Source organism: Cyanistes caeruleus, chromosome 18 (assembly GCF_971803275.1).
Source record: "Cyanistes caeruleus chromosome 18, bCyaCae1.hap1.1, whole genome shotgun sequence".
NCBI classification, from domain to species: Eukaryota; Metazoa; Chordata; class Aves; order Passeriformes; family Paridae; genus Cyanistes; species Cyanistes caeruleus.
In genome coordinates, this window is record NC_141718.1 from 757,959 (window position 1) to 783,494 (window position 25,536).

The window sequence follows — 25,536 nt, forward strand, 5'->3', positions numbered from 1 at the left end:
TGATTCAACACTCGCTTCCCCTCGTTCCCCTTCTTTTCACCTTCTCACTGCTGCTGGCCAGGCAAGGCTGGAGGCTCCTCTTCCTCTCCATCGTGGGTGCTGGAGGTCCCCTGGTGTCCATGGAAAATATCCCAGTCTGCCTTGTTCTGCTGTTTCTCTGCAATTCAAGGTACACGTGCTGGGGGCTGAAACTGAAGTGAGATCTTCATTTGAAGTGTTTTTGCTGAGAAAGGAAAACATGAAATATAATTTCATGTCAGTCCTTCCAAATGCTTTCAGCAATTAAAGCCCCAAAGCTCTGGTGTTGCACAATTCCAATTTCTGTTTGCCACAAGCCCCAGTTCCTGCTGGAATGAGCTCAGGGCTGTTAAACTGCAGTCGATATGTGCAGGGATGCCAGAGTCTCCCAGAGTTGGGAACAGGACTTTTCTCAACCCACGCTGTACATACAGCTCTTTATTAGCTTTCTTCTGGTTTGCTGGACCTGAGAAACACAACCTTGTGTTTTGTTTCAAAGTCAACAGGATTGATACTTGCAACCTTTTAAATTTGTTTTCCTATTTCTGGAGATGAATCAGCAAAGAAATTAGAGCGCTGGAATTGCCGTGAGCTACCGAGTGTCAGGCCTGGATACATTCAGGAGTGAAAAAAGCAGCAGCTTGGTTTTGTTTTACAGTTATTCAATTTCTAATTATATTTACTGAATCCTGTGTGAGGGAATGACTGAAGGTTGTAATGGAAAGTCATAAACCTCCAGTGTTAGGAGAAAACTAAGTTTTTTTATAAGCTATGAATGCTATTTGCGCATTTGTAAACCCAAGTTGGGGGCTGGACATCTGCAGGTACCAGTTTCATAAACTATTGAGAGGCTTTGTGGTTTCCCTGTGGCATTTTTAATGATGGTGATTGTGGGAATGCAGGGACTCCTGTGAAATCTTGGTGTTGAACAAGCAGTGCTTATTGATAATTGGGAAGATGTTCCCCAAAAGGCCCAAAGAGTTTGTTCCATGAGCAAACATGAGTTTGTTCTTATTCTCCCTTTTTATCTAACAATCAATCGATAATAATCCAGCAGACATGAAAAGGGCTGCATAAATCCGTGAGGGGAGCAGAGTGGAGATCATTAGCACTCAATTTATACAGCAAGAAAATTTGAACAAGACTGGCATTTTATCAAATTGCTTGTGTGTTCTTCTAGTGCTGGGCTAAATCAAATCTTATTCTTTGTGCTGAACTGAATCATATTTAAATAGCAGAAACAATCAGGGGTAAGTGGTGATCAGGAAGGTTACCAGGCACATAAAACTCTGATGAGATGGGCTTTTCTCTAGGCCTTAGATTATGTGGCTATTTCATGGTACCCAGCCCTGAGTTTGTACCTCCTGTGCCAGACTGAAAAGAATCCTATTGTACATTTTTTACTCTTCCTTCCATAGCTCTGGTTCAGACAGTTAAAACATCCCCTTCCACATTCTGCTTTAAACAGCTTCTCAAATCTGAATTTTTTCCCTCTCTTATAACTGTGAACAAAAGGGAATTAAACAAAAAACCCAACAAACCAAAATGATCTTTTCTTTTGAAATACCACCTCTGCATTTGTCTTTTTCACGGCTCAGTCCTGATGTTAAGATGAGGCTGGGGTAGGCAGGAGTGCCCTGGGAAGGAGAGTCCCTTGCTGTGTGATGGAGGAGCTGCTGCTTGCCCAGGTGAGCTGGTGCAGAGGTGTTTCTGCAGCAGGGCTGGGTGAAATCTCCCTCTGCTGCTGCTCCAGCTCCCAGACCTTCTGCTCAGGGAGGAATTAACTTGCACAGCATGTTTATGAGCTACTCAAGCAAATATCGTTTTCTCCATCTTCTGGATGGCAAAATAGCATCCTGCACTGCTAAGTGACTTGCTAATGGCCCAAAATTGTCCACGGCACTGTGGAGACAAGTGCTTAAGAACTATTGACTTGTAGGGCACTCTATTACCTCCTGTTGCACTTGCAGATTCTGTTAAGAAAATAGTTCCTTCTGTTGAAATTATTCCAGTTAACATCCTCTGCCTTGAGGATGAGCTCCCATTGCCTGAGCAGGTGTCAGAAAGCAGAGACAGATCCTGCAAACCATTACCCACACGAGTGGCCCTGCAGCCGGTGGCTGTTCCAGGTTTGTCTGTTCTCCTCCTCCCAAAGCCATCCCAGCCCGTGCTTGGAGCAGCCAGGCATTTAATCCCTGTGAGCAGTGTGTGGATGCTCTGCTGGCCAGCCCTGGGCTGCAGCCTCGCTGTCCCAGCCTCGCTGCACAGCTTTATTTTGCTTGTCCTGCTGAAAGGGCTCTGCCTCCTCTCCTGATCACTTGGAACAAACATCAGGGAGCTCTTTGGGTTTGGGACTGCACTACTGCCCTGCTGATCCACACTTCAGAATTACTGTCTGCTGCTTCTGGAGACACTGTGAGATTTGGCTAGGGAAAACTAGTTTTCCAATATAACTAATTAATTTAGGGAGCTGAAAAACATTAGCAGAGATCAAGTTAACTTGATTATCATTGGGGAATACAGGTTTGGGTTGGTTTTGTTGGTGGTTTGTGTAAAGAAGGGGAGGTTTGGGGTATTACAAATGCCCCAGTTGGTGGATTTGATGTCAGAAGTGTTATTTTCTTCCCCCAGAACTGCTTAGCTCTCAGTGGAGAATGCATTAGGGGCTCCTTTGTGGTCAGAAATGAGCCAGTATGAAAGGTGCTGTCGGGGCTGTGCTGCTGAGGGCAGACAGATGGAGAGGGGCAGTGCCAGGGTTTGCAGGTGCTGCTGCTGCCATCCCTCTCACCTGGGGACGTGTCAGAGGGATGTGCCCTGGCTGAGGGCAGTGGTGGGAGCTGTGTGGGCACAGGCTGCAGGAGGAGGTGACACCAGGGCTCTGCTGTACTGCTCCATCCTCCATCAGCACTGGGGATCACACACCCAGCACCTGAACATCCCCATTCCAGCTCTGATGCTTCCCTGGTTACTGCTCACGAGTCTAGCAGCTCGCTTTTTATCTGTATTTTGGTGTCTGAATACACAGAACATTCTTGTAAAACTTTGGGTCAAAGAACTCTTCCTCTAATATTCTAGTAAAATGTGAAATCTCAGCCAGGTGAGGATTTTTGCTATTTCCAAAGTAGTTTTAAAAATAAAAGCTAAGTACACTGAGGAATAAGACATTTCATGGGAGGGAAAGTAATCTTTGATTTGAAATTACTGGAATAGTTTGACTTTTCAGTGTTGCTTTTGCATTTTTTAAGGGTAACATTTATCCAGGCTTCGCACACTCATGTAATGCATCAGGCAAGCTCAAAGTGCATTTTTGATCACAAAAAAATTGGAACATTAGTTTTCTACTTCTAATGGCAAATCTGAGCCCTTTTAGATTTTTAAGGTTATTACTTAAACATATCTGCCAGATCCTTGTAACATCTGTGTGAAGCCATGGTAATGAATTGCCTTGTCACTTTATGAGATGTGCCTGCACCAGTCCCTTCCCTGACGTTTCCTCTCTCCTGGCTCCCTGCTCTGCTCCCCTCCGTGCTGGGTGAGTTCTGCTGCTGTTTCCCAGCTCACTGCTCTGTGTTTGCTCCATCTCTAACCCCCTTCCCTGGAATTCCAGTGGGAATGGAGGGAAGGGAGCTGCTGTTCCAGGATCAGTGTTTGTGCTGGTTGATCTCTCCAGCCCCATCACAAAGAATACCAATGGTAATAGCCCGGGGTAGATAGCTCATTGCACAAAATAATTGATCTGTGTTATAGCAGATGGAATCTGATCTAAATCCAGAGTTCAAATGGTGAAACAAAGGCTGGCTGTCAGGCTTTGCCTTTGGGATATCAGAGCTGCACAGCCTGCGATGCTGGGCACCCCTGGGATGTCTCCAGGAGCTCCATTCCTGGAGCACAGGATTACTGAGGCTTCTTGACCCTTTTGTTAGAGGGAATGTATTGTTAAAGACTCCCAAAGTGAGATACCTGCAGAGAAAAGCTCTATGCATGGCTTTGAGATCTTGTAATAATTAGGTGGATAAAACAATTTGGAATGCCTGAAAAATCTCATTATTTAGGTAGAGATGTTTAAGCTTTCTTTATCACCTGGAGTTGGTGATACTTTTCAGCTGTGAGAGAAGATAGGAAGTGCTTGGCTGTGCACTTTTTGGAAAACAGACTTCAAATCTCAGTTTGGGAAGGTTTTAAAATAGTAAGCTGCTCACCACGGGCTTGCAAATGGCTGAACTAGGACCAAACTGAATAAATAAAGGTGGCTGCAGGGAAAAAACTGAAAGAGGGAAAGGAGGAGGGAAGAAAGAAGGGCATTCCCCAAGATAAATTAACATCTGTGAAATAAGACACTTCTAAATGTATGCTAATGGCCTAAATGTTTCCATATTCAATTATGTAATAAGTCCCGAGTTGGCAAGATCATCCCAAAACATTCATTTACCAAGAGAAGGCTCTGCTGGGACAGCACAGGCACCATAATGAACTGATGTGGGCAGTAAGACATGATAATGCCTACTTCAGAGGGAATTACCACTTTCATTATGTAATTTACAACAAGAATTTACTTGTTAGAAGAGTTTTTTCCCTCTTCATTATGACAGTGTAATTATGACTCCAGTGGCTCGGAATAATTTTGAGAGGAGTGAGTTACCAAAGCTTTTGTACTGAGTGTTCTCAGGCCCTTTGAATAGAGGAGCAAGGGCTGTTCTCTGATCATTAATAATCACGGTGAAGTTCACACAGGCCAGCAGCTGATCTCATCCTCCTTCACCGTGTCCCACCTACCATGCACTTAGAGTGGTTTTCTTTCTTGCTGTGTACTATTATTTATCAGCTTGATTTTAGAAGATCAGCCCAGCTGAACGCTCAGGAGCTGTGCTGCAGTGTTCCAGATGTTGATTTGCAGCTGCAGGGAGCAGCCAGTGTCCCCTGGAGCCTGGCCAGTGTGGCACTGGCTGTGTCCCTCTGAGTGCAGTGCTGGCCCCTGGGAGCACCCTGGGGATTCACAGCCGCCTCTTCAGAGCACTGGAATTCCTTCCAGAACTCCATGGACATGGGGGACACTTCCAGTGCCTACTCAAAGCCACAAGCAATTTATAAAGTCATTGTCTAGCTGACAGTCTTTGGCTTCAGCCTCTGAACTGGGAGGAGTGCATTTGAGTGTGGAAATAATCCTTGGTGTTCTGTGCCCCCTCTGCTTGTGTTGAGGTTTTTGTCTGTGTTTTCAGACCAGCCAGGCACTACTGGAGTAAGTGCTGTGAATAGAGTCAATGTTTGTTTGTTTTTCTTCTTCCATTCTCTTAGGAAAAGCTTGCAGAGATTGCTCTGGCCTTGTCAGACAGCAAGTGCCTGGCTGTAATGTGCTTTTTCATTTCTCTGAGAGGCACCAAGAGACTGACTGTACATTTGTTACTTAAGATGGTATTGGCAAAATCTTTTTCAATTATGGCAGACTTCTCATCTTCGCAGCGTGGCAGATGTGGCTGTGCCTGGAGGCTGAGCTGGATGTGCTGGAGCCTGGGAAGGTGGCTCAGCTGAACCAGGGCTCAGCTCTGGTGGGACACTGCTTTCCATCTCCAGCAGAGCAGGGCCCTGCTCTGCTGCCCTGCAGGACCAGGGCTCAGGAATCTGTGCACATCACTCTGTGTGTCCATGGGTGTCTGCAGTGCCACAGTTCCAGGGCTCAGGAATCTGTGCACATCACTCTGTGTGTCTGCAGTGCCACAGTTCCAGGGCTCAGGAATCCGTGCACATCACTCTGTGTGTCTGCAGTGCCACAGTTCCAGGGCTCAGGAATCTGTGCACATCACTCTGTGTGTCTGCAGTGCCACAGTTCCAGGGCTCAGGAATCCGTGCACATCACTCTGTGTGTCTGCAGTGCCACAGTTCCAGGGCTCAGGAATCCGTGCACATCACCCTGTGTGTCCATGGGTGGCTGCAGTTCCACAGTTCCAGGGCTCAGGAATCCGTGCACATCACTCTGTGTGTCCATGGGTGGCTGCAGTTCCACAGGGACCAGGGCCAGCTCCTGTGCCTCTGCCTGAAAAACAACCCCAAACCAAACAAACTGCGTGTAGGAAGGGTAGAATTCATTCATAGAGGTGCTGAGAAGAAATTTCAGCAGTTGAAGACAATGTTCTTTGGAGGACTGTATGAATATGCTGCTAAATGTGCCAGGAAACTTTGGAAAAACTAGAAATTAATAGTATGTGGTTATCTGATGATTTGTATTCCTTAAAACTGAGTAAATGCTGAGGCAGAAAACATAGATAAAAAGGACTTCTGCGCTTAAGAGATTGATTTTATCTTTAGGTTTCTTAGTCTTTTACAAAATATCTGTCTGATTTTGCAGTCAGAGGAGCTGAAGCAGGAAAGTGAGGCTGGGTTTCGCAGTGTCCAGGAGAGCTGATGGTTTCCCTCCAGTGGCAGCAGGGTTAGCTCAGCCCTGGCTGGATGAACACTGCCAGCTCCTGACACAGGGCACACACTACAGGGAAGCAGAAAGGAGTTTTTTCTCCTTTTGTCATTTAATAGACTCTCTGCTCTGTTTGCCCTCTGAGGGAGCCAACAGATTTAATATCCAATTTCTCTCATCTGCTATCAGAATGCAAATGTGATGGCAGATGAATATACTTTCAAGAATACTTAACCTAATGGGCATGTAAAGGCTGGTAATTATCACTTGTTTGTCTGCTGGTGTGTAATGGCTTTCAGTGCCAGGCTCGACACACGCTGGGATCCTGGCAGGGCCAGGCCAGATTCCAGAGGAAACCAACACAAAGAGCAACATCCTCATTGCTTTTGTTCCATTTCCAGTGCCCTGCGAGCACCTACAGGAATAACAGGTTAATAATCGAAATTAGCATTTATCCCACCTTCAACGTGTAGCAACACTGACAGGTTTTTATCCACTCTCTGTGTATATATATTATATATACATACATATATTTATATACAAAAATATATTTAAATATATATCCATACATAAATATCTATCTATATATATAGATATATTTAGATATCTATATATTTAGATGTATTTATTTATATTTTTATAAAAATATATATATTTAGATACATTTATGTATCTATATATATTTAGATAGATTTTTATATTTAGATACATATCTTTATATAAATATTTTTGTTATATATATTTATATATATTATACAGTGCCACCCAGGCAGGAGTGCTGGCAGAGCAGAGAGAGGGGATTCCAGCTGCAGCCTCTGCCCCTCCCAAGCTCCATCTTGTATGGAAAAGAAGCAAACAAGAAAAATCACTCAAAGCTCGTTACCCTTGAATTTGACAATGATGATAAAAGAAGCTCATGAGCCATGGACAGAGAAAATAGAAGCTGTGCCATTTGCTCCCTCCCTGTGGCACACTGAAGGCAGTGGGAGCAATAAACTCTGCTGGCCTGAGCTGGACTGGGAGCGAGCACAGTCTGGGCTGGATTTCACAATGTGTGCTCTCATTTAGAGCATGGAGACACTTCTGGGGTCTGCAGTGTCCTACCCAGGGCTCAGTGAGTCTGAGAGCCCAGAAATTCCTCCCTGCCCTGGAAAAAACAAAAGTGAGAGCCATCAGTGCAGGGGAGCCTTGGCAGTGGGGTGTCCCAGGAATGATCCTCAGTGCTGCAGGAGCCCCCTGAGCTCCAGCTGGGGCTTTCTGTGCACTGCAAGGGGGATTCACCTTGTCTAAAAGGAGCTACAGAGTCTAACTGAGCCCAGAAATGGAACTCCCCATCACCCTGTTCAAAGTTAGGAGCAGTAATCATGGATTTTTCAACTGAGCAATGTGAAGTTAAAAATGCACTGCAAAATGTGTTTTAAAGGCTCTATTTTCTAAGTGATTAGCTCTCGTTAAATCTGTGTGGCACCATGTGATCAGTAACAAGCCCAGCTCTATTAGAATACTCTTATTTATGACTGACCAATATAGACTCAGCTGTCATCACTTCTCTCTTACAATCTGTTTTCTAAATAAAATCACAACTTAACCATATGCTTGACAGAATTATGTAGCAGCTTTAGTGTGTTTATTTTTCACTCTGCTGTATACATGAGTCCACACTGGGTTTAAAGTCTGTTCTTTATTGCTGTTGTAAACTCAGCTGGGCCATTCATGCCCCGTGGGTATTTGGAGAAGAGACACTCAGAGTCACATTTGTCCAAGGATGCTGCAGGGGAGGCAGCATTCAAAATCCTTGAGAGATGCATTGCCCTTCCTTCACAACAATTACACTTTAAAGGGTTGAGATTTAGAGAAGATTGTTTGATGTACCTGTCTCTTTTCCCTCCTCTTATTGGCAATCAATATTTCTTACAGGATGAAACAGAAACAAGCCAACCAAGTTGGGCTTTGGTTTGGCCAGCATAGAAACAGAGGCTGGGTCCCTGTGCCACAGTCATTTAATCTGTGGAGAATGTTATCAGGGATTGGGGCAATTAAAACCTGGCCAGTTTCCCTACAGAGCTCAGCAAGCGACCAGTAACTCTTGGTGCTTCCTAGGGAAAGGATGGCTTGCACTCAAAAACCAGATATAAACAGAGAGGAGATAAATGTGTATATTTCAGTGGCATTAGCTGGGCCTTCAGCACATGTCAGAGTTGCTCTGTGCTCCTTTGGAGCTGAACACTGGAGCTGTGAAGCCAAAAGAAGCGATGGGCTCAAGCGCAGTCGGGGAGGGGCAGGTGGGGAATGGCACTGGGTGTGTGCCAGGTGTGCACACCTTGCACATCAGCAGCTGAGCACAGGCCACAGGCACAGTGATGGGGCTGGGTGCAGTTTGTTTGCACTGGGGCTTGTGGTTGGTTTTTTCTCTCTAATTCACAGCTGATGCTTCCAGAGTGTTCTCCAGCTCCTCCTGCTCTGCAGCCAGATCCAGCTGTGCACGGTGCTGTGTTCTCTGCGTGGAGAGCAGCTCCTGGAGCTGCTTCTCAGTGAAGGGGCCACGAGCTGATTGCATCTGTAGGAACTGGATACCCACAGCCTTTTCTTCTCACTATGTCAATATGTCTTTTTAAAATGAGAAGTATTTTCAAGTATTTCAAAATGATTTAGAAAAATGTATGAGTGTGTACCCTACTGCTTGACAGAGACAACTTGGGAAGTGTCACCCACAATAGCACTCTTCTCAGAATTACAGTCTGCAATATGAACCTCAACAACAAATCAGGCTAAGTTGATAAAATCCATCCCAGTAGCACAAATAAACACGGTACCAGAAATCCTTGGAATCCCCAAAAGCACCTACTTCTGTGTCAGAATTCAATTAGTCACATTGCTGCTGTTTCTATTCTGATATTAATACATGGGGTCTTTGAAGCACAACTCTAGAGTTCTACTCAGTGATAGGGAATTTAAGAACAGGTGTATGAAGGGAAAGATTAATTTGGTGAAGTGACAATAATTCCAGAATAATAAAATGCTTATCCATAATAGATGGAGTGCCATCTCCTCTGTTCCTTTGTGTACACTGCCTTTTATCTTATGTAAATGACGAAGCACCTTGTGCTGTCAGAAGTTGTACTTATCGTTACTGAGCACTAATTAGTAACTACATGGCCAAGTGCTGTTAATAATGATCTGGTAACAAGGCAGGCAGGATTGGACAAGGGTTGGAACAGGTTCAGCTGCAGCAGCACAGGGAAACCCCAGAGCACCCTGTGCCCCAGGAGAGGGAACTGCAGGGGATGGGGCAGCTGTGTGAGCAGGAGAGCTCAGCTACAGCAAAACACAGCTTTGGGTTCCTGCAGAGAATTCTGGGCACCTCTAGTCCCTTGAGAAGGGCAACGGGTGTGGTGCCTCCTTTATATATTTATATGTATTTATATATATTTATATATATAATTTCCTTGGGAAATTTTTAAGATCAATTATAAACCTCTGGTTTTAAGAAGATTTATTAAATTGTTCAGAAGTTTTATGAAAACAAAGTATGTTCTGGAAATAATATGGCTTATTTTGAGGTCTATTATGGATGCTAAAAGTGTTCCCAACCTTGAATAAATCAGTTCACATCTTTTTTAACTACCTGTCTAGGAATCCTGAACTGAGAAATAGACAGAATAAATAATTTATTGTGCAGACCAGGAGCAAATATGCATATTACACCCTTTGATTAACAAACACATCGTGCTGAGTAAAGCCACCAGTTTAAAACAGCTTTGCAATATTCCCCTGTGTCTCAAAATCAACTTCTGAGCGAGGCACCTGAGCTGTCCTGAGTGAAATGCAGGGGCAGCTTTGGGATCCAGCGCTCTACAGTCCTGTTCTTCCAGTCCTGGAGCTGATTTGGGGGGGTGCTGTTCTCACATCAGCTCCCAGGTGTTTGAAGAAGCTCCCATTTGTGTCAGTGGCAACAGCCAAAATCTCTGATAGGAATCCTAAGTAGAGAGAAATTGATGGACTGAGAAAGCCTTTGGTTATAAATAAATGTCTTTGTTGGGTGAATGCTAAGAGGAAAAGAGCAGGAAGGAGAGACAGATGATGATGAAGGACTGGAGACAGAGTGGGGAGCTCCTCAGGAACAGAAATGAGAATGAGGCTTGCAGATTTCTGGGCAGGGAAGAACACGCAAAAGTGGGAATTTTCTGTGTTTAGGGAGATGGGATTTGGATAGTCCCTGAAAAACTACAAAGGAATGCATTACAAACTTGAGGATTGGTATAAAATGGAATAAACCTCATGGGAGCAGGGATCCCACCTAATCCAAGGCTTTTGTGTGTTGGGATGAGAGACCTGCAGGTAGCCAATCTGCTCCTGGGCATGGCCTCACCCAGACCTCTGGGATTGCTTTTCCAGGGTGGCACAGATCATTTCTTCTTTCTGCAAATACTCCTTCTCAGGAAGCAGCACAGACGTGTCCTTTTCCCCAGAGCCTGCCTGGCACCCTGCTCTCCATCCCTGTCACTTCCTCAGCACGGAACGTGACAAAGTGATGCCAGCTCCTCTCCTGCTCTCCCAAAAGCGAGTGCTGGCTCCAGGAGCAGGGCACACTGCTCTCCTCCTGTTCCAGCTGAGGGAAGCTCTCTGCTGCCGTGCCATCAACACCATCAGGAGAGCAGGGTGAGGTGCAGGAATTCCAGCACTCTCAAACCTTCTCCCTGTAACTGTTGGCTTAGTGAGAGCTCATCCGTGACCTTTGGAAATTCAGGATCCTGAAGCGTCTTTGCTTTCAAAGTGGCTTCACAGAACATGAAACTTGTAAGAAGAACATTTAAAGTATCTTGCTGGAATTAATTCTGAGCTGACTTATTCCCAATTTCATTCAAATCAGACAGTGCAGATGAGAGCTGGCAATTTGCATAGACACAGTAATTTGGAGAGGGCATGCAGAAGAGCTTTTTCAAATCCACGTGGAGTTTGTGTCCTCAGTCTGAGCATGGGTAAAATCTAGGAAATTCTGAATTCTAAGTATTCTTCTTTTTTTCCCTTCTGACTCTCTTGTTTGCTCAAGTCCAATTTTTCAGAACCAAAATATCCTATTATGTCATGGGCTAAATAGGCACTTTGCAGCTGTGGTGGGAAATAAATGAACATTTGAAAATGTCACTCTCCCATATTGTCATTAGTTTGAGTATGTGCTGCAAATAACATTTTGTAGACCAGGTTTCCTTTTGACTTTGAAAGAGACAAATGAATTATTGAAATAATGAGCTAAAGTCTTATTTTCAATTGCATTCTGTTTCTTGAAGTGGTATTTTGCTATAAATTTCAGTTTTGTCTAATGTTGCATTTAGCCATCTTTGGTTTTCAGCAGGTAATGGGCTTCTCTTAGATCAGCACTATCAGTAGCAGCTTCAGGTTTAATTAATTCCCTGTTCTGAGCAGAGCACATCTCAAGGCAGTGCCATGGCCCTGATCAGTCAGTGCAGAAGCAGATCTGATGATGCCTCTGATGAGCAGTCTCACACGCCCTGACCCACTTTGAGACTTCAGGCTAACTTTGCTTCAAGGACAAACTTAATGAACATTTGACTTCAGGTAATTCATTCCAACTGCACCCACCAGAGCTGCTGATTCAGGCAGGATTCCCTACCAGCCCTGCCTGGTGTTGGATTCTCCAGTGCTGTCCATGGCTTCTCCTCCCTTCAGAGAGGATTTCCAGGGCAGGTGGGATGAAAGTTAATCAGTGCAGAGCATGTACAGTGATGGCTCTGTCAGAAACCCAGCTTCCTACAGGGAAGGTCTTCAAATTACCCTTCAGGAGGGCCTGTCACATTCATTTTTTTCTACTTTTCTTTTTCAGTGTGTACCATTTCAGTAAATCTCCTCTAGCAGTCACTCCCAGACTGCCAGGCGGATATTTTCGGAAGAGGAAAAATTTCTTTATTTAGCAGAAAACCTTGGGGCTGATTTATTGCCCTTTGTACCTCCAGCCCTGCTGATGCTGCAGATAACCCTTCATGGCTCTGTCCTGTGTAGGGGATGGTGCTGTGTGCTGGGTCTGGCCCAGGTGTGCCAGGTCTGACCCAGATGTGCCAGGTTTGTCCCAGGTGTGCCAGGTCTGGTCCAGGTGTGCCAGGTCTGACCCAGGTGTGCCAGGTCTGACCCAGATGTGTGTGCCAGGTTTGTCCCAGGCGTGCCAGGTCTGGCCCAGGTGTGCCAGGTCTGACCCAGGTGTGCCCAGCCTGGCCCAGGTGTGCTCCTCTGCTCTCACCCCCAGAGCAAGGGGCTCCCAAAACACAGGTGGCAGGAAAAGCCTCTCCAACGAAGCTGCTCCCACATTCCCCATCCCTGTGGACTGAACACAGTAGGATGTGAGTGCTGGATTTAGCTGGTTTTCCCCAAATTAGCCCCCTTAGAACAAGTAGCTCTCAAAGATGTTTTCAATATTGGCAAATAGGGATTCCTAAAACACATTAGGAGGTTTTTGTCACTGAGACACGGCTGAATTAGAAGCTTTGCCATGGATTTTATACAATCCTAATGGACTGTAATCCTTGTAATACGACAGGTTTGTGACTGAGATTACTAAAATATTTATCCCTGGCATCTTTTCTTTTTAATACATTTGTTTTCTCTCTCTTAAGTGAAAGCAATACATTGACAGCAAACTAGAGGTATTTCACCAGTCTCTTATCAGCAGCCAACAAGAAAGGTTGGGGGTTTTGAATAACATTTATTACACTGTGTTTCCTGTATTTCCTGACAAAGACAGTTCCAGGAGAACCTTTGTAGCCACACAGAGGAGGCTGACACTTGTTTTTTCCAGTTTAGAACAGCCTGTGCTTAAACATCTTTGTTCCCCCAGCCCCACACTGACTTCTGCAGCTCTGCATTGTCACCCCGGGGTCCCCAGCCCGGGGCTGTTTGTCCCCACCCCAGCATGCTGATGAAGAACAGATTTCAGTCTAGATTTAAACACTCCAGTGAGTTGTCAGTCCCTCCCCCAGCCCCTTCCAGGGCTGCTGGTTTTTGTGGCTGGTTTTGCTCTTTGCTGGGAGCACGTGTGACATGTCACCAGCAGTTTGCTGGCATGGGGCTGTGATGACAGGGGCTGTTGTTTAATTAGTGTCTCTCTAAAGTGCCTGGAGCTGGGGCTGCTGTTCAAAGGGCTCTGATGCACACAGAGCCCCCTTTGGAGTGGGGCTTCAAAGGGAGCTCCCATGGAAAGCATCAGCGTGCAAAGCACTCCAAAGTGCTCATTTCACTGAGAACTGTGAAACAAACACACATTTCACTGAGAACCGTGGGCTGAGCTCTTCCCTGCCCTGTTTGTTGATTCATCCTGTCCCTCTCTGCGCTTTGGGAATGAAACAGCGATTTTCAGAGCGAGAGCACAGTGTGCACATTTTGTGCAGGAGATGTTCCTGCTCCAGCTGGGAAAATGTTCTTTGTGAGGCAAATGTCTGCCCTTTCCCCTGTCTTAAACTCATTAAAAACCCCAAACCCACTCAGTCTGAAGGTGAGAGTGCTGTCAGTGACCACATCAGTGCACTGTGAGCTTCTGTGCTATCAGAAAGCTCAGCTCAGCTTTGTGGGTTTTTCAGTACCATGAGTTTTAACCCAGTTATCAAAATCCCAGCAGGTTTGTGTTGTGCCAGCCCCAACAGCCTGTGATGTGGCTCTGGGTCACAGGAATGGGCTGGGGCTTCTGCAGGGGCTGATGAGAGCAGAGACTTTGTGTCTCAAAGCTGTGAAGACCAATCCTCAGCCCCACCATGGCTCAGAAGGGCATTCCCAGAGCTCTCTGCTGCTGCTGGCATCTCATTTGGGTTTTAATGGGTGATGCTCAGTCACACCCAGGGCTTGCTGGGGGATTTTTCTCTCTTAAGCATTCCCAGTATCCCTGGAATGCAAACACCGGTGCTCAGGGGGGCTCTGCTCTGCCCTCTCTGCTTCAGCTCCTGGCTCAGAGCACTCAGCTCTGATGGGTTCATTCCCAGTTAAGCTAAAGCAGAAGCTGTGCTCCCTGAGCGCCCTTGGGCAGCTAAAGGAGCAGAGCCAAGGGCTGAAATGCTGAAATGCAGGGTCTTTTTGAGCACAGATTCTGGCCATCAGTCTCTCAGACCCCCGTGAGCAGCTTGGAGTTTGTGAGAGCACATCCACTTGGCCAGGGCACAGTTCATCAACCAGGGCAGCTCTGAGCCAGCAGCTGCTGGCATTTCTCTGGGTCTCAGTGATGCCTTAATCCCTGGGGAGGTTCAGTTCCTCCTTCCATACCCATCCAGGTCTCCCAAGCTGTAAAATCCTGACTGTAACAGGAGCACAGGCATTCCTGAAACCGTGGCTCACTTGGAATGTGATGTGTGTCAGTGTTTGATAAATTCACTATTTAAGTTCTTTTTTTCTGGGCTTCTTTTCTGCAGTTTTTCTCTCCCCATCGTGGTTTCTTCAGCCTCATGTTTCATCACTTCATCTTCCAGCCATTGTGGTGATGTTTCAGCTGCCTGCTAAAACAGCTTTTATTCTCTAGTGGATTTTGTCCTACCAGCTGGCAGCCAGGGATACAACCTTTTTCCTCTCAAAAAAAAGCTGTCTAGTGGTCACTTCTTCCTGGGGAATTTTAAAAAGCAGCAAATGATTTAGAGTGTTAATGTTTTTGGCTGATTGCTACTGGGCTTTTGCTGCAGGAGTAAAAAAATGTCAGTCCTTGCCACAAGTAACATTCCTCATGTCTGCTCATTAAAACTTTTAAAACCCTCTGTTTTCAATAGAACAAATTGCTGCCTAAAATTTTGATGCATTAAAGCTGGTGTCCAAGGCTACAAGGTTTTAATACAAAAGAACAGAAGAATTCATGTGCACTTGCATTGATGCTCAGTCCATGTTTCAAGTTCCCAATTCTGTTTTGTGGTGTTCACTGAGCACTGAGGGAGGACAGGGGGGATTCTCTCACCCCTCTGAGTCCCACAGGAGGGTCCTCAGAACAATTGTGTGCTGGACTCCTCATCCTCCTCACACTGAAATGCACAAACAGAATAAAGCAGTCCAAGGATATGCATGGAGCTGGAGGCTGAGAGGAGATGGAGTTATTGTTTTTTCAGGATTTATATGTGGAGAGGATTACTGGTTGTCTTTGTGTTCCTGCACAGTGGCTGTGTCTGGGAGAGTGATCAACAGAGAGGGTTTTGTGCTACTCCAAGTGATCTCTTCTGCTTGTTTGGATCAGCCAAGCCTTTTCCTATGGCTCTTCCAAGATTAAAATCATAACCATAACTGCTCTGCCCTGCACTGGAGTTAACTGCTGCAGCTGGATGCTGACAACACTGCGTGTGCCCTACATTGAGGGCACAGGATAATTGTGAGCAGTGTCATTTTTGTATTAATTGAACTCCCTTCTGCATCAGTGGCTTCACTCAGCTGCTGGGCTTTGCCTGCAGCAGAACTCCTTGCTGCTGTTTAGCAAATGTTGCTTTGGTGGCCACTCGTGCAGATGACAGAGAGGTGGTTAAATGTGGCACTGTAGAGCTATAGCACTCAGCCTGGATTTTATGTATAGAACAAAAATTCCCATTTGAATTGCTCAGTGAATATCTGTTCCATGCCAACAGCAGCTCTTTGGAGCAATGCAGGCTTTTTTCTCCATTGAAGAATCTGTAGCCTTTATTTATCCACTTCCTTTCCCTTCTCTTTGCTGAGGTGCTGTAAACCTGAAGTAATGTCATCAGGAATCAGTGGAGCTGCTCCCAGGAGGGAGCAAATGCCTTTGCAGAAAAGGCCTTGCAGGATTTTTACAGCAGACTGTTCCATGGATTTCTGTCTCTCAGATGTTTGAACATCTGACATGCATGTCATTGAGTGAAGGACAGGCACAGCACACGGGGATTTTTACAGGGTTTTTACAGTTTTGGCCAAGCTAATGGAATGGTCCAACGTCTGTCAGTGGCTCCTGTGTCACCTCCTGGAGGGAGCTGCTCACAGCAGTGGATGAGAGAATTCCTGTGAGAGAGAACTAAGCGTTCACAATTTCTGTGATGTCCAGAAGATGGTTTTATCTGCAGCTGTGAGAAGTTGCTAGGGAACAGAGCTAGCCCGTTTTTGCTGATGGCTCCTCGTTAGTGCTGTGGAGCAATGTTCCTCCTGCTCTCAGTGATGCTGCTGCCTCATTCTGCATTGGGATGTGACTTGGAAATACCTCAGAGCTGTCCTGCTGCTGGAGTTTGAAATGAACTTTTAGTAAAGAAGGTTTTTCAGGTCACCAGCAGTGCTGGGAGTTCCTGGGGTCACCATGTGGGGGGCTGAGCCTATCCTGGGAGGAACATTGTGCTCACAGGGCATGTGATGGCTTCAGTCCCTCCAGCAGAGAACAGGAACGCTTTTGGAGGTTCTCGGTGTTGTCTGTGGCTGCTGATAGGGTTTAGGCTCAGCTAGAAGCACTTGCTTTAAGATGCACACTCCTCACTGAGATCAGGCAGCTGGGGGACTTGGGGTGGTGGCTGCTTGATGAGTCAAAATTCCTCTAGTTTTAATTGCTAGCAACATCCCTCCTTCCAGTCTTGTGGAAAGGTCATTGGGCAGGTGATGGCTCTGAAGGAGCATCTGCATCCCTCAGAAAACTGCCTTTCTGTGTGACCTCAAAACAACAGGCCCTGTTCCAGGCACTGCTTTTCAGGTAAAACCAAAGGCTTGCTTTGACCAGCCCCATTGCTTCTTGGTCCATATAGAGAACACAAAGGTCTATTCCTATTCCTGCAGCTTTTTGGAAGACTTGTGGTGCACAATTCACCAGTTTTTTTCTTCCTTTTTCTGTGCTCAATGTTCTCAGCCAATTCAAGTGTGTTACAAGAATTCCCCCACTTGTTGCTTTCCCTCTCAGCAGAGATGTATGTATGTACACATAAACACAGAGAAGTGTCCTACAGCTCTTGGGAAATGTTCTGTTATTGAGGACTGGGTAATCCATCAGTGCTCTCCTCTCGTGGGCTGCAGGCTTCTCTGGGGCTGTCCAACACCAGCTTCACTCCCTGCTGGCTGTGCTGTGCTGGCTGTTTCAGAATGTGTTTTTCACCTGTGAGATGGGGCAGATGGCACTTTGTTTTCCCTGCACAGAGTGCCCAGTACTGTGCTTTGTTTTTCCTGTCTTTTCTTAAATCTAAGTCTAATTTAAAAAAATTGCTGGTTGCACAAGCTGTGCTGTTAGCAGCTTTGCTGCTGTTTGGCCAGCAATAAAAGGGATGTGCTGCATTGTTTGCTTTCTTACAAGCAATTTAGAAAGATTTCAGACCCTACATAATATTTTTTGCATTTATTTTGGAAACTGTGCTTTGAAGCAGTCCACGGGGCTCCCAACCACTTTAAATCAGCAGGCAGCACTATTTATCTTTGCCTCTCATTTTTGTAAGCAAACACCTTCCTGCACAGCCTTGAATGCAGAAATGGTTTGCTGTGCTCTGGTTGTCTGTGGTGCCCAGAGCTCTGTCCTGCAGGGGAAGGTGCTGGGGGGAGCATCTCCCTCCTCTCCCTCCTCCTCCTCCTCCTGCCTGGGGCACCCTGAGCAGCCCAGGGGTGCAGGAGGGGCCCTGGCCAGGCTGTGGGTTTGTAGAAAACCTGTTCCTGACTTTCCTGGCACCTTGGGAGTGCCAGGATGGCTCTGCTGGGTCCCTGGGGGCACAGGGTGCTATTCAGGAGCTCTGCTTCCTGAGCTGCAATCTAATTCAGGGTCTTTCTGAACAAAGATGGAATTCTGGATGTGGCCCCCTCATGCCTTGTGTGCTGAGTAAATAGAGGTCAGAGCTGCCGACTCTGTATTTGTTTCTGCTTTAAATTGATTTGTATGCATCCTTTCCATCTGGCTCTCCAGAGACTTGTGTGTTTTACATCTTGCAGAACATGTTTTTAACAAGGGCTCTGTTTGAAAGGCACAGGAGTAAAATCTGAATGTATTTCATGTGTGCAGCTATCTGTACCTGTGTGTATGCACACAAACTTCAACCACAACAATTTTTGGCAGCCCATGAGAAACACATGACAGACAAATCTATTTTATTTTACTCCTGGTATGCACAATTCAACTTCTGAAGCATAAATAGGTCTTGTGCCCTTTCACTAATTAAATTTCATTATAAATCCACCTGGGCTATGTTTGGTAATATCTCTGTTTGAATGACAGTGGCTTGGTGTCTGTGTGGAATGGGTTTTCCTCCTGAAATGTTAATTAGGTGGAGAATGTGTTATGCTTTGGAAAAGCTGCATTGCAAACCCATAGATAAACAGATTGATTTAATTTTAATCTGCTTTCATGGTGATGCATAATGATAACTGGTTTCTGTCTCACAGGGCTGAAAACCACAGACCTTAATAAGAGTTTGTGGGTATATCATACAGCTTTAAATAGCTTCTGTTGTGCTAGACCGCTCTCCATAAATTATTCTAACTCCATCAGCATCTCAGGGACTCCCCATTCTCTTCTGCTGTGGATTTTCAATCAGTGGAACTATTAGTGTAATCTGAAGAAACTTGGAGGTATCTTCTCTGAAAACAACTGACAACACTGGTTTGTACATCAAGTATTCAGTGGGGAGAGCAGAACCAAAAACAGCCTTGCAGAAGCCAGCTCTGCAGATTAAATCACAGCACCCAAATCCTACCTTTCATAAGCCATGCCAAAATTAATTATGGAATTAAAGGCAGACATTCAGATGGTTGGTATGAAGTGTCTTACTGCATGGCCTGGTTTTTGTGATCTGCCTTTCCTGCTGAACTGAGGAGGGTGCAATTCACTTCAGCCAGCTCTAGAACACTTGGTTTAAATGGGCCCTTCTCAAATACTGCTTCCATTGAGAGAGTTTCAACTTTAAAGGTTTGTTCCTGATGGGGAAATAATTTTGGGGTTTAATGGTATAAGTTTCTTCAGGGGTTGGTGGTGGATACTGATGCAGAAAGCCTCTGTACTCTTGGTTTGCATGTGCTCACAGCACATATGCCTTAATTCTGGCAAAATGGGCTGAGTTGTGCCTGTGTTCTCAATGACAGACACGTTGTATTTTTGACTGATGTTCAAAGAGCCTCTTTCAGGCTCAAATTCTGTCCTGTATTAGCTTCAGCTGTAAAAAGCAATGAAACTGCAGAGGGAGGCAAAAGAAGAGTGTGACCTTAGAGTGCATAAATTTAGCATCTCCCTAATGCTGTACATAAAACTGGAAATGGAAATGCTGGGAACACAAACTCCAGGCAGCCCTCCTCGTGCTGTGGAATGGGTAATTTGTTCTGATCCACTGAGGGCTTCTCAAATGGGAATGGATTTTGGCCCCAGGATGGGTTTTGAGGGGGACTGGAAGCACAAAGGGCTGGCTGTGCACTGCATTACCTCTGGTTTTTGTTTTCACTGTGGTTCTTGGCTTCACCCTCTCACTGTTGTGCAGTCTGGTGAGCTCTGACATTCCTCATTCCCATTCCAGTGCTGCTCATGAGCTTACCAGCTTCTCTGGCAATCAAACCTGCCTATCCCATATTGCCTCCAGTTCTGGTACTCCACAGTTCAGGAGAAACTCTGTCCTGAAGTAAAGCCAGAACATTTGTTGGTGTTTTCCACTGTTGGTGATATTTTTGTGCATTTGAATAAGATCCTTTGAGCAGAGAGGCCTCAGGGAGGGGAGGAGGTGTGTGCAGGCAGTGAAACATCAGGACGTAAATGTCAGAGCCAAGCGTTCTGGTATCACAACGGCCTCATTTAAGCAACATCCAGCTCCAGAGTGACCTCAGATCCTGCAGAGATGTCTGCATTTAATGTACTCCCAGCGTTAGCAGGGATCATTCTGCACTTACTTGCCAGCAAGAGGCGGCTCCCAGGGAATTCCGTGCGTGCATCCACAGCTTAGTCATACCACAATTGCTGTCTTCATTTTGTGTCCCACGGTAGCATCTGGCCTCACACCACCTGATTTTCAAGCATGACATTTAATTCTGGTCTTCAGAAGGACCCTGGGGAGGTTTGCCAGCTCCTGCTTGGTGCCTGGAGGGTGGCTGGTTTTGCCCTTCAGCCCTTCAGGCTCAGGGAGTACAGACAAGATGTTTCCAGCTCCAATTTGCCCTTGGATCAAGAGGGGATGTCAGTGGAAGGAGCCTGTGTGAGGCTTGTCCTCAGCAGAAATGGGCTCAGGGCAGTGAGAGATGCTGGGCATTTTCAGGGGAGGGCTGGCAATGCCTGCAGGGATTTGTGCAGGGACTCCTATCAGTGCGTTTGACTTTCCAGAGAGTAAGAATTGGCCTGATTGCTTTGTTTTGTGCAAAGAAGCTGTGGTCAGCTCCATTTCTGCTCACATTTTGCTTGTCTCTGGTTTGAAATGGGGTGGTGGGGGGAGCCAGAAGGAGGTGGATATTGGCAAAGGGAAGGCTGCCACCCTGACTGCTCTGCTCGCTCTCCATCGCTGGCTTCAGCTCAGGCTCTGGGCAGGAAGATAAACAGAAATAGAAGCCCCTTCTGGTTATTTGTGAAATGCTTTGGGGAGATGATGCAGTGACAAGGCAAACTCAGAGGCCACTGTGATGTCTGGAAGGTGCTGAGGAGCTCTAAATGCCCCCTCTGCACACAATTTCTCTGCCACCTTCTCGTCGCCACTGGTGACAAGATGACAAGCAGCGGTAGCAGGGTGTTAACAGCCTCCCTTTTCTTTCTCTCCTTTGATGTTGAAAGTAGCTCTTTCTCAGAAGGACCATGAAAGGTTCCCACAGATCTGTGCCCGGAGCACTTACAGTAATGAAAAACTAACTTCAATGTCACGGGTCTAAAGCATCTTTATTTAGAGCTGTTTAGGGGTCGGATTGCCTGTTTCTTTGCACTCTGCTGGAAAGGGGGGTGTGTGATACTTGTGTGCTGCAGGCAGGGCATGGGGGCAGCGACAAGCGGAGAAACCTGGGCAGGGTGTCCAGCCTGGGCAGGGTGTCCAGCCTGGGCAGGGTGTCCAGCCTGGGCAGGGTGTCCTGTGTCCTGTGTCCAGCCTGGGCAGGGTGTCCAGCCTGGGCAGGGTGTCCAGCCTGGGCAGGGTGTCCAGCCTGGGCAGGGTGTCCTGTGTCCTGTGTCCAGCCTGGGCAGGGTGTCCAGCCTGGGCAGGGTGTCCTGTGTCCAGCCTGGGCAGGGTGTCCAGCCTGGGCAGGGTGTCCAGCCTGGGCAGGGTGTCCAGCCTGGGAAGGGTGTGCTGTGTCCTGTGTCCAGCCTGGGCAGGGTGTCCTGTGTCCAGCCTGGGCAGGGTGTCCAGCCTGAGCAGGGTGTCCTGTGTCCAGCCTGGGCAGGGTGTCCAGCCTGGGCAGGGTGTCCAGCCTGGGAAGGGTGTCCAGCCTGGGCAGGGTGTCCAGCCTGGGCAGGGTGTGCTGTGTCCTGTGTCCAGCCTGGGCAGGGTGTCCAGCCTGGGCAGGGTGTCCAGCCTGGGCAGGGTGTGCTGTGTCCTGCACATCCCTGGCTCTAATGTCCAGCCTGGGCAGGGCTGTTTGTGTGTGACCTGTGCCTGTCCCCAGGGTTGTGTGTGACCTGTGCCTGTCCCCAGGGCTGTGTGACCTGTGCCTGTCCCCAGGGTTTTCCAGCAGGCAGCTGTTGCAGTTTCCCAGCCCTGTAGTGACAATTTCTCAGGGATTTGCAGCCCCAGTAAGGGCCCAGCTGAAAGCTAAGCACTAACTGGCTGTAAACTGCAGAGACAGGGAGATGCTAAACCAGACACCTTGATAAATGAGAGGGGATGTTGCCTGCATTTTAATTGGAGTCGCAGCCTCTTCCATCACTAGAGTAAACACAGTGTTTAGTGGGTCATGGGCTAGAATTGGGAATCGCTATCTTTATGCACTTAGGTAATGCATTTCCTTGATTCCAGTTGTGATGTATTGATTCTGGGAGTTCCTTCTGTGGTTTTTTTTTTGCTTCTCCCTTCTCTCGATTTGCACCCTGTCAGCACTGAGGAGTTTTCATGGATTGTGGACTCCCAGGGGCTTTGCTTGCCGTGATTGATTTGGTGTGAGGGGTGAGTGATGTGGGAGCAGTGATCCAGAGGTAAATACCAGCCAGCAAGGTGTTCAGCTGGATGGGCTCCTTGTTAGAAAAGAAACAACAACCCCAAACCAGCCACCACTCAAATGTTTCTGACCTTCCTTTCCTCCTGTCCACAAAACAAACTGCCCAAAGTGATGGGCACAGGACACTCCAAGGACTGAGGGAAAATAGATGGGAAAGCTTTGCCATGCAGGGTTTTGGTGTGCTGCAGCTGAGAGATGCTGGCTGAGGGAAGGGAGAGGCTGACTGAAGGGAGATGCTGGGCTGAAGGGAGAGGCTGGGCTGAAGGAAGATGCTGACTGAAGGGAGAGGCTGACTGAAGGGAGAGGCTGACTGAAGGGAGATGCTGGCTGAAGGGAGAGGCTGGGCTGAAGGGAGATGCTGGCTGAAGGGAGAGGCTGGGCTGAAGGGAGAGGCTGGGCTGAAGGGAGAGGCTGGGCTGAAGGGAGAGGCTGGGCTGAAGGGAGAGGCTGGGCTGAAGGGAGAGGCTGGGCTGAAGGAAGGGAGATGCTGGCTGAAGGGAGATGCTGGCTGAAGGGAGATGCTGGCTGAAGGGAGATGCTGGCTGAAGGGAGATGCTGACTGAAGGGGATGCTGGCTGAAGGGAGATGCTGGCTGAAGGGAGAGGCTGGGCTGAAGGGAGATGCTGGCTGAAGGGAGATGCTGGCTGAAGGGAGAGGCTGGGCTGAAGGGAGATGCTGACTGAAGGGGATGCTGGCTGAAGGGAGATGCTGGCTGAAGGGAGAGGCTGGGCTGAAGGGGATGCTGGGCTGAAGGGAGAGGCTGGGCTGAAGGGAGAGGCTGGGCTGAAGGGAGAGGCTGGGCTGAAGGGAGATGCTGGGCTGAAGGGAGATGCTGACTGAAGGGAGATGCTGGGCTGAAGGGGATGCTGGCTGAAGGAAGGGAGAGATTGGGCTGAAGGGAGATGCTGGCTGAAGGGAGATGCTGACTGAAGGGAGATGCTGGCTGAAGGGAGAGGCTGACTGAGGGAAGATAGATGGAAAAGCTTTGCCATGCAGGTTTTGGTGTGCTGCAGCTGAGAGATGCTGGGCTCAAGAACAGGCTGCCTGGGGAGCAGCTCAGAGTCCATCCCTGTGTCCCTGGGCCAGCAGGGAGGCAAGAGAGCCCCAGTGCTCTCAACTCAGGTGTCTTCAGCTTCATCTGTTGGCAGAAAGCACCTTCTGTGGTTAGCAGCCTCCTTTCAGCAGCCTCCTGTCACCCAGGTCATTCCTTGGTAATTGCAAAGTGCTGCTGTCAACGGAGGGAGGAAATTGCTGCAATTGCCCAACAGTGGAAAGCACAGCACTGAGACTTACTGGGGAAAACATTTCCTGGGATTGAGGAATTGAACTTTCTATGCTAATTATAGAAGTATATTAATCTGATTTCTAAAAACGAGTTCCTAACCTCTAACTGTGTAGAAAACAGCAAACTCGTGTTACTGTTTTCAGTAAAACGGGATTGGAGCATTCACAGGTGACTAAATGAGACCTTATCTCTTCAGAGAAATCCACAGACTGCATTTACCCCAAGGATCTGCATTTGTTTTGAAGCATTAAAAATCAGTACAGGATGGCAGTTTGTCGTTGGATAAAGTTTGTCAAGGATAAACAAACTCAGCTTGTCCTACTGGTTCTGTGTCCATTTTTCTGGCTTAACCTCCTCTCCCTGCTATTCAAAGGAGTCCAGATAGAAAATAAGAGGATGGCATCAGCTTTGTGCTTGTACACTTATTTTACTACAGTTTTTAAAGCTTTTTGGCTTTAACTGACTGAGAAATTTAAATACAAGTGAGAATTGTTTTCGATTTTCAGTGTGTATCTGTTTGCTGAGAGTCCTGAGACCCTGCCCAGCTTTGAATTGCAGTACAGCTGCTGCAGTGTGCCAGCTGAGCAAGGTAGACCCTGCTATGGTCTAAGGCAGTTTTTCTTGATTCCACACCGGTTTTGTTAATAAAATGTGTAAAAGCTGAGCTGCAGTAGTCAACACAATGCATTGGTCCAGAGCTGGGCCAAGCAGACAGCTCCAGGCTGTGGGAGATGAAAGCAGCTCCTCACTCGTGGCTGGCAGCAGCTCGGGCTGGAGCTGGAGATCAGCTGCATCCAGGCTGGGACTGCATCCCACAGGGACAGCTCCAGCCTGGGACTGCATCCCACAGGGACAGCTCCAGCCTGGGACTGCATCCCACAGGGACAGCTCCAGGCTGGGGATGAGCTCCTCAGCATCAGCCAGGTGAATTCATGGGACCCAGCCTCCTGAGCCTCCCTGTGTCCCTGGGCTGAGCTGGGGGCCAGCAGTTCCCCTTCCCTGGGGAGGAGCAGGGAGGCAGGAGCAGGTGCCAGTCCCCAGGAATGGCTAAAGACATGTGCTGAGAAATGTCTCACCCCGATTGTGTGGCCTTTCTGTACCTCCTTTCTGTACCTCCCTCTCTGAGACATCAGGAACATTGTTCAATTCCCTCTCCTTTGCCCACTGATCTCTTGTCCTGAGGGATGTCTGCTCCAGCAGCAGTGTCTGCACCTGCTTAAAATTCATTTTGTGAAATTAGCATAGGAGAATTTGCACAAAAATTGGCAGGCTCGTGTATTTATTCTTCCAGGTGTGCTGAGGAAATTGCAGCCACTGCTATTGAATTAGTGCTGGAAGAAAGGAGAGATAATCCTTTTTGTTCAAGACAATTGAAGGAATCCTTTGGCTTTTTATTTTGAAAACATCTGTGTGGATCTTGTCCTTCAAAGATTTCCTGAGCAATTTCATGCGGGGGCAGAGCTGTTTCAGTGCTGTTTGCATCTCTGTGTGGCAGCAGCTGCTCACACAAAAACCTCACGTACCTTTTTGGGGTTTCTGCCCAGAACTCAGAACTTGCCGTGGCACTGAATGCATTTTGTGTATGAGATTTTAAGCAAATATAATGAAACTGTCATTTCCTGACACCTCACAGATGAGCCTTGACCACAGTGGACTTCTTGTAAACACATTCAGGAACCAGCAGTTAACATCACCCAGGACTGCTGGTTCAGTCATTTGGCCAACATTAGATTTATACCCGTGGGGTAATTCAGTAGTGCCCTGAGGTACAGATTCATGGAGAGACAGAATT

At 47.2% G+C, this 25,536-nt stretch overlaps 1 protein-coding gene across 10 annotated transcripts in view; it reads left to right on the top strand.

Annotated features, from left to right (window-relative positions):
- Positions 1 to 25,536, top strand: part of TMEM132D (transmembrane protein 132D) — a 224,851-nt gene that overhangs the window by 70,768 nt on the left and 128,547 nt on the right. The gene's annotated exons all lie outside the window — the stretch shown is intronic.